We start from the raw sequence: 6,698 nt of genomic DNA on the forward strand, positions 1-6,698 counted from the left end.
CCATGGCTGACGAGGAGAGTGGCAGCAGGTGTAGCAGAGCAAACACAGGTGATTGGACGCCTCCCTTGTCAGTCAACCAAAAGCCAAGGCAGAAGGAAAACCCGGACAGGAGCAGCAAAGGCATCTCAAGTCACAGGCTAGGAAACGAGGCTTCTGGACCGGGTTGTGACACTTCCTAACTTGAAGGGAATTCGTGTTGATGTATGTGTTTCTAGCCTACTATTTCAGCCTGATAAGCATAATAGTGCATTTATGTATGATGAGCTGCAGAAAGATTATTTGTATGAAATTAGAATCTAAGTTGTATTTTGTTCTTTTCTTTCAGACTATATATGCATGTGATATGTATACATGTGTGTGCATATTGCCAACTGAATATCAATGCTGGAACAATACAGAGTTAAACCCATCTCTTCTTCGTCCTATATTCTGACCGATATACCATCCAGTATAGTGCCACTACCCTACCCCGAATCAGTGCAACCTTATAACCTCCCCAATATTGGTCCTTCGAGCTGGAGCATTATACAAGATGGAGTTGGAAGGAGAGATGTACACCAATGTGAGACCGAAGCGTCAAACACGACGACCTGCTAGACTGCAAGACTATGAGGTGGACTATACAGTATACCGTCATAGAGACCTGTTACAATTGGGTTTATCATCTCCAAATACAGATAGGGTAGCGTTCAACGGGGATGCTGCTCACTCTGAGACTCCTCAGCTAGCCCCTAGCCGCCTCCAGAGGAGAGATTTGATTAACAACGCCGTGCCTGAACATATACCCCCATTCCTGTTGAGCCCACAACGAACCTCCCATTATCTTAAAGAAATGAGGGACATTCAAGACGAGAATAACAAGCTTCTCCAAACCCAACAGGCCTTCAAGTCAGGCATAACTGAGCTTAACCAGGCATGTAACGAGATTAGAGAGCTAATTGAGGTAGCCCGCTCACTGAGAGCCAACATCGGGCAGTCTAATGCCCCAACCTCAAAGTATAGCACCTATAAACCTCTTCAATCCAGTACCTTAGCCTCAAGGAACTCCCCGTTGGAGTACAAACCGAGGAGGAAGTGGTTGAAGAGGAGGAGGAGGAATGGCCTGATCCCCCATTATGGAATGAACCTGATGTGGACCTGTATAAAGGTATATATAACCTTAAGTTGGAGGCATCAGAGCTAGATTATAGACAACCCTACTATGGCCCTAAAGACCCTGCCCAAATGCCTCTAAAGCCTCCACCACCAATACAGCGGCCACCAGCCTCTGCTCCTCATGCAAGGATGTCCTACCCTGTGCAGGTAAAACATCACCAGCAATTACCTCGCCCTCCAGCACGTCCCACTCAGCCTCTCACACGGCCCTCTCCAGCCTACCCTGGGGGAACGTATTCAGCGCCCATCCAGCACCCACTGGCGGCCACCAGGGCACCTGGCACAAGGCCTAGCCTGCCACTGCAGCCCCCTGTCATCGAGCAAGCGTATAGAGGCCCTAGACCCACTATACCTAAATTCATTCACCCAGACCCTAATGAGTTTGCGAGGCTACGCATAGCTTTAGAGAACCTGCTTCCATATGATTCCACGGAAGTCTTCAGGTACCAAATACTTGTAGACCATCTAAAGCTGGATGAAGCTAAACTTATAGCCGATGCCTACCTAAACTCACCAACCCCTTACTCTGACACCATGGCCGCCCTGCATGATAAATTCGGCCAACCTCATCAGCTTGCCTTAAGAAAGATAGCCAGTGTTCTAGAAGCCCCTGAAGTCAATCGTGGTGATACAGCGGCGTTCCAGAAATTCTCCCTCCAGGTGCAGTCACTAGTGGGCCTGCTGCAGACATTGGGCCCTGAAGGGGAAACTGAACTCATCTGTGGCTCACACGTAGCTCGACTCTTGAGTAAACTTCCACCAGAACAGCGAGCTGATTTTCGCCGTCATCATTTCCGGCAGCCCGAGCCACTCACACTCTGTATGATCTATCAGAATGGCTACGCTACGAATCGTGGTGTCAGGGCTTTGACAATCAAGCCAGTGTTAAAGGCGGAAAAGAAAGGCAGGGCACAAAGGTTGATGGTCGTCATGGGAAACAAGCAGTGACGGTCCTACACGGTGCTGGAGAGGCTTCTGAGTCCACGTCTTCATCACACAGGGAGAGTTCAGTGAAGAAGAAAGCAAAGGCCAAAGCCTACTGTGCATACTGTGAGAGTACAGAGCACTACCTTAGTCAATGCAGTGATGTCGCCAAACTCTCCAAAGACCAGCTTAAAGAGTGGATCCAGGTTAACAAGCGCTGCTGGCGCTGTGCACGAACTCATCAAGCAGCTCAGTGTACATTAAAGAAACCTTGCAACCTCTGTCAAGGGAAACACCTCCTGGCTCTCCACGAGATAAACACAAGAACAGAAAGAGGTAGCAAAGACCTGGCAGTTAAGGAAGAGAGCTGTCTGACGAGCTCCCCTGCCGACGCCCTGTACCTAGACCGACCTGGAACTGGCAAAAGAGTCATGCTAAAGGTTGTCCCAGTGCTCGTGCATTATGGAGAGAAGACCCTAGACACCTTTGCAATCCTTGACGACGGATCGGAGAGGACAATGTTGTTGCCAGCTGCAGCCAAGTCTCTCGGCGTAAAGGGATCCCCTGAAGCTCTCCCATTACGCACTGTGCGTCAGGATCTCCAAGTACTTCACGGACACACTGGGCCCTATCATGACATTCTGAAGTGCATCGTCACTCGTCAAAAGTCTATTCAAATTTAGTAGGATGTCCAGTTCACATTGGGAGGGGTTTCGTTATCAAAAGTGGAGCGCATGGCGCAACAAGGTGTTCCTAGGTTTTTAAATCAGTCAGAAGGGTGTGTTTGGGGCGTAACATCATTTTAAACCAATGAGAATGACATCTGTCATTCCCTTTAACGGCGCAACGCGCAATATGTCAAATAAATGCATCGGTATTTTGGCATTCAACGGCGCATTTGAAGGAGGCTGCTTGCGAGACCGTATGGAATAGTCATTCTTAAGCCATGCTTTACTAAAACCTAGCATAGCCTTCACGCAATTGCACTCGTCTATTATTTGAACTCATTGGCAAAGTGAAACTAACTTCATATATATACATATCCTGATAAAGTTACCTTGGCCTTTGGAATTAAAATAGCCCCACATCATCACATACCCTTCACCATACCTAGAGATTGGCATGGGTGTTATTTCAGCCTATTAGCTGGTTTGATGCTCATTGAGCTCAATGCAAATCAAACCAGCTAATAGGCTAACTGAAATAACACCCATGCCAATCTCTAGGTATGGTGATGGGTATGTGATGATGTGGGGCTTTTAAAAGGCCAAGGTAACTTTATCAGATTCACAGTATTCTGGATCCATGAAATAACTGGCCTTTAAAAATAAAAATCTGCCTGTCTCTATGGGAATTTAACATAGGGGTGGGGATACTTATGACCCCTGTATTTTAAGGAAGAACATTTATTTATTTATGATACATTATTCATTCACTAAGAAAATTGGTGTCCTTAAAGGTTAGATATTTCCTCATTTTTCACTTAAGGCATTAAGATCAATTTCCAAAAGATGATTTTATATTCCTCTTTTCAGTCAACTTTAGCATGGGTGCCAATATTTTTGGCCATCACTGTATATGCAGTTACTTTCACTATTGACTGACAATGGGTAACCACTGAAAACATAGGCTGGAAAAAGCAACACTTACCAATATTGTTCAAATGACTGAATAAAACAACATTTATCCTGCAGAGGAGTTGCTTATATCTCGTCCAGTGCGTCTTCAGCTGTGCTCCATACGTATCTCTCGCCTCTCCCCTAATCACTTTTAACCGTCATTACCAATTTGCAAATGATGGTGAATAACTACTCATCATGAGATGTACAGTATTTCATAATATCTTTATTCTAATTATGTTTCCCATTGTAATCGTGCAATTTGTAATGCTTTGCATGGATGTGCGCTGGTGTGCGTTCATGAATGATAGAAGGATGGTGCGTGCACCTGCCAATATGACTGTTGACATGCGCTCTTAAAATAGCATATGAACAACTCGCCATTGACTTCTGACCAGGTTTGGGTGGTGTACGATAGCGATTTTTAGACAACGCGCCAGGCTCCTCCCTAGGTTGTTAACTGCCACACCCCTGGGCGCAATGTTTAAAAAATAAACATGCAAAATACCAAATTAAACTTTCCGCAGGTGAAAAACGAGTTTTACGCCATGCGCTGGTGCTCAAAATACAGCCCACTGTGTCTTTCCGTGTCTCCTCGGCTGCTACCCCTCAGCTTAGCTCAGCACACCTATCCCATTGATCGCCTTCAGCAAAAGTTTAAACACCTCCGTGGCCTTCCCTTACCTGCCTTCAAAGAAGCAACGCCATCCTTCCTGATTTGCTCTGACCAGTCCCACCTGATAACGCCTGTCGAACCCGTCAGACTGGGCCCTCCGGATGGTCCAGCAGCCGTCCACACTAGGCTTGGGTGGACTCTCCAAGGCCCCATCCAGTTCATGGGGCGGCCACCACACGCTGCCCAGTGTCTGTTCACCTCTGGCCCACCACTGACGGACGAGTTGTACAAGCACGTCGAACGGCTGTGGAAAGTGGACATAGTTTACTTACCAGCGGGAGAAAGAGGTGACCAGGTCAAAGCAGGATAAACAGGCTATCGCACTGCTTGAAGCCAAGACCATCCGCACTGAAGTCGATAGGGTCCTCAGGTACGCCACGCCACTGCTGCGCCACACGGCTATGCCACAGCTGCAGGCACCCAAGGAGTCAGTTCTGCCTATGCTACGCAGCACAGAGAGGCGTCTCCTGAGAAACCCAGAACAAGCAGATGCCTACAAGATAGAGATGCACAAACTAATCGAAGCAGGTGTGGTTAGGGAAGTCACTCAAGAGAGCCCCCCTAAAGAAAGCTAGTACATCCCCCATCACCTCGTCACACACAACGGAAAAAATCGCCTTGTCTTCAGCTGCTCTCACCAGTACCTGGAGCAGACTCTGAACCAGTACCTCCTTCCTGGCCCTGCACTCGGCGCCTCCTTGCTGGGTGTCCTGGTGAGATTTCGCGAGCAGCCTGTAGCCGTTAGTGGAGACATCAAGGGGATGTTTCATCAGGTACGCCTCCTGCCTGATGATCGTCCCCTGCTAAGGTTCCTGTGGCGTGACCTGAAAGCTGAGGAGCCCCCCAAAGTGTTAGTGGCAGGTAATGCCGTTCGACACCACCTGCAGCCCCTGCTGTGCCACATACGCTCTGCAACGCCACGTCATCAACCACAGCAAGCCTGACAACGACCTGAGATTCTCTGTGGGGACCTGCTGTCCTCTGCTGGCTTCCAACTGCGTCAGTGGGCCTGCAACGATCCGAGTGTCCTGAGTCACCTACCTCAAGATGCCAGATCAGAGAGCTTAGACCTGTGGCTCGCTCAAGATACGATCAACCCACTGGAATCAACCCTCAACCTCAGCTGGAACTGGCAGACAGATTCCTTAGACTACAAACATCAGCCAGTGGTGTATAAGACACCTACCCTGAGGAACATTTATAAAGTTGTAGCTACACAGTATGACCCCTTAGGTTATCTGTTGCCCTTCTCCACCTGGGCTAAGCTCATCATCCACCAGCTGTGGAACAAGCAACGCGGCTGGGATGACTCCAATCTGTCCTCTGAGCTCCTGCAAGCCTGGTCCAGCTGGGAGGCTGAGCTGAAGTTACTGCCTCATGTTGCCTTCCCTCGTGCGTATGTGCCGACTGATGTAAAACTAGAGGGTGTCACTCGTGAAGTGCACATCTTCGCAGACGCATCAGAGCAGGCGTATGGAGCCGTGGCATATATGAGAACCGAGGACGCTGACAGCCACATACACCTGGCCTTCATCCTCGCCCGCTCACGGGTAGCTCCAAAACGCCTGCATTCAATTCCACGCCTGGAGCTGTGTGCAGCTCTCGTGGCCGCACATCTGGCTCGTGTCTTGGAGAGGGAACTCTGAAAGTGGCCCGTAAAGTTTTGTGGTCGAACTCCACTACAGTACTAACCTGGCTACACACCCAGTCTTGTCGGTATAAGGTGTTCGTCGGAGTGAGATAGCGAATAATCCCGCCGATGACTTGACGAGAGGAAAGCCCCTTGAAGCCCTCATTGAGCCAAACCGATGGTCACAAGGACCTCCGTTCCTGCTCCAGAGCCCTGACACCTGGCCTGAGCGGCCCAGCACTGAACCGCATGAGGACAAGACAGAGCTCCGCAAGGTTGCCTTCTGTGGAGTAACAGTCACCTCACCTGAAACGACCAGCAAAGAAGGTAAAGAGTTTGAGACGTGGCAAGAGCTCATGGACACCACCGCTCCAGAGCTCCAGCCTCTCAGCTCCACCCCCAGTGCTGCTGAGTATCGACAAGCAGAGGTAACCGCCCTCCAGAGAGCTCAACAGCAGTCCTGTCCTGTCAAGGAGTCGTGTACTTACCCTAGCTCCTGAAATGGACAAGTCTACAGGCCTTATAAGAGTGGGTGGGCTCCGGCGACTAGAAGGGCAGGCGGATGTATCACTGCACCCTATTGTCCTGGGCCGCTCCTCACCCAGTGACCCGGCTGCTTATCCAGAAGTATGGCGAACCTGCATCATCCTGGCCCCGGGCCCGGGTCTTTGCAGAGCTGCGGAGGTCATACTGG

This window comes from Alosa alosa, chromosome 13 (genome assembly GCF_017589495.1).
Source record: "Alosa alosa isolate M-15738 ecotype Scorff River chromosome 13, AALO_Geno_1.1, whole genome shotgun sequence".
Lineage (NCBI taxonomy): Eukaryota > Metazoa > Chordata > Actinopteri > Clupeiformes > Clupeidae > Alosa > Alosa alosa.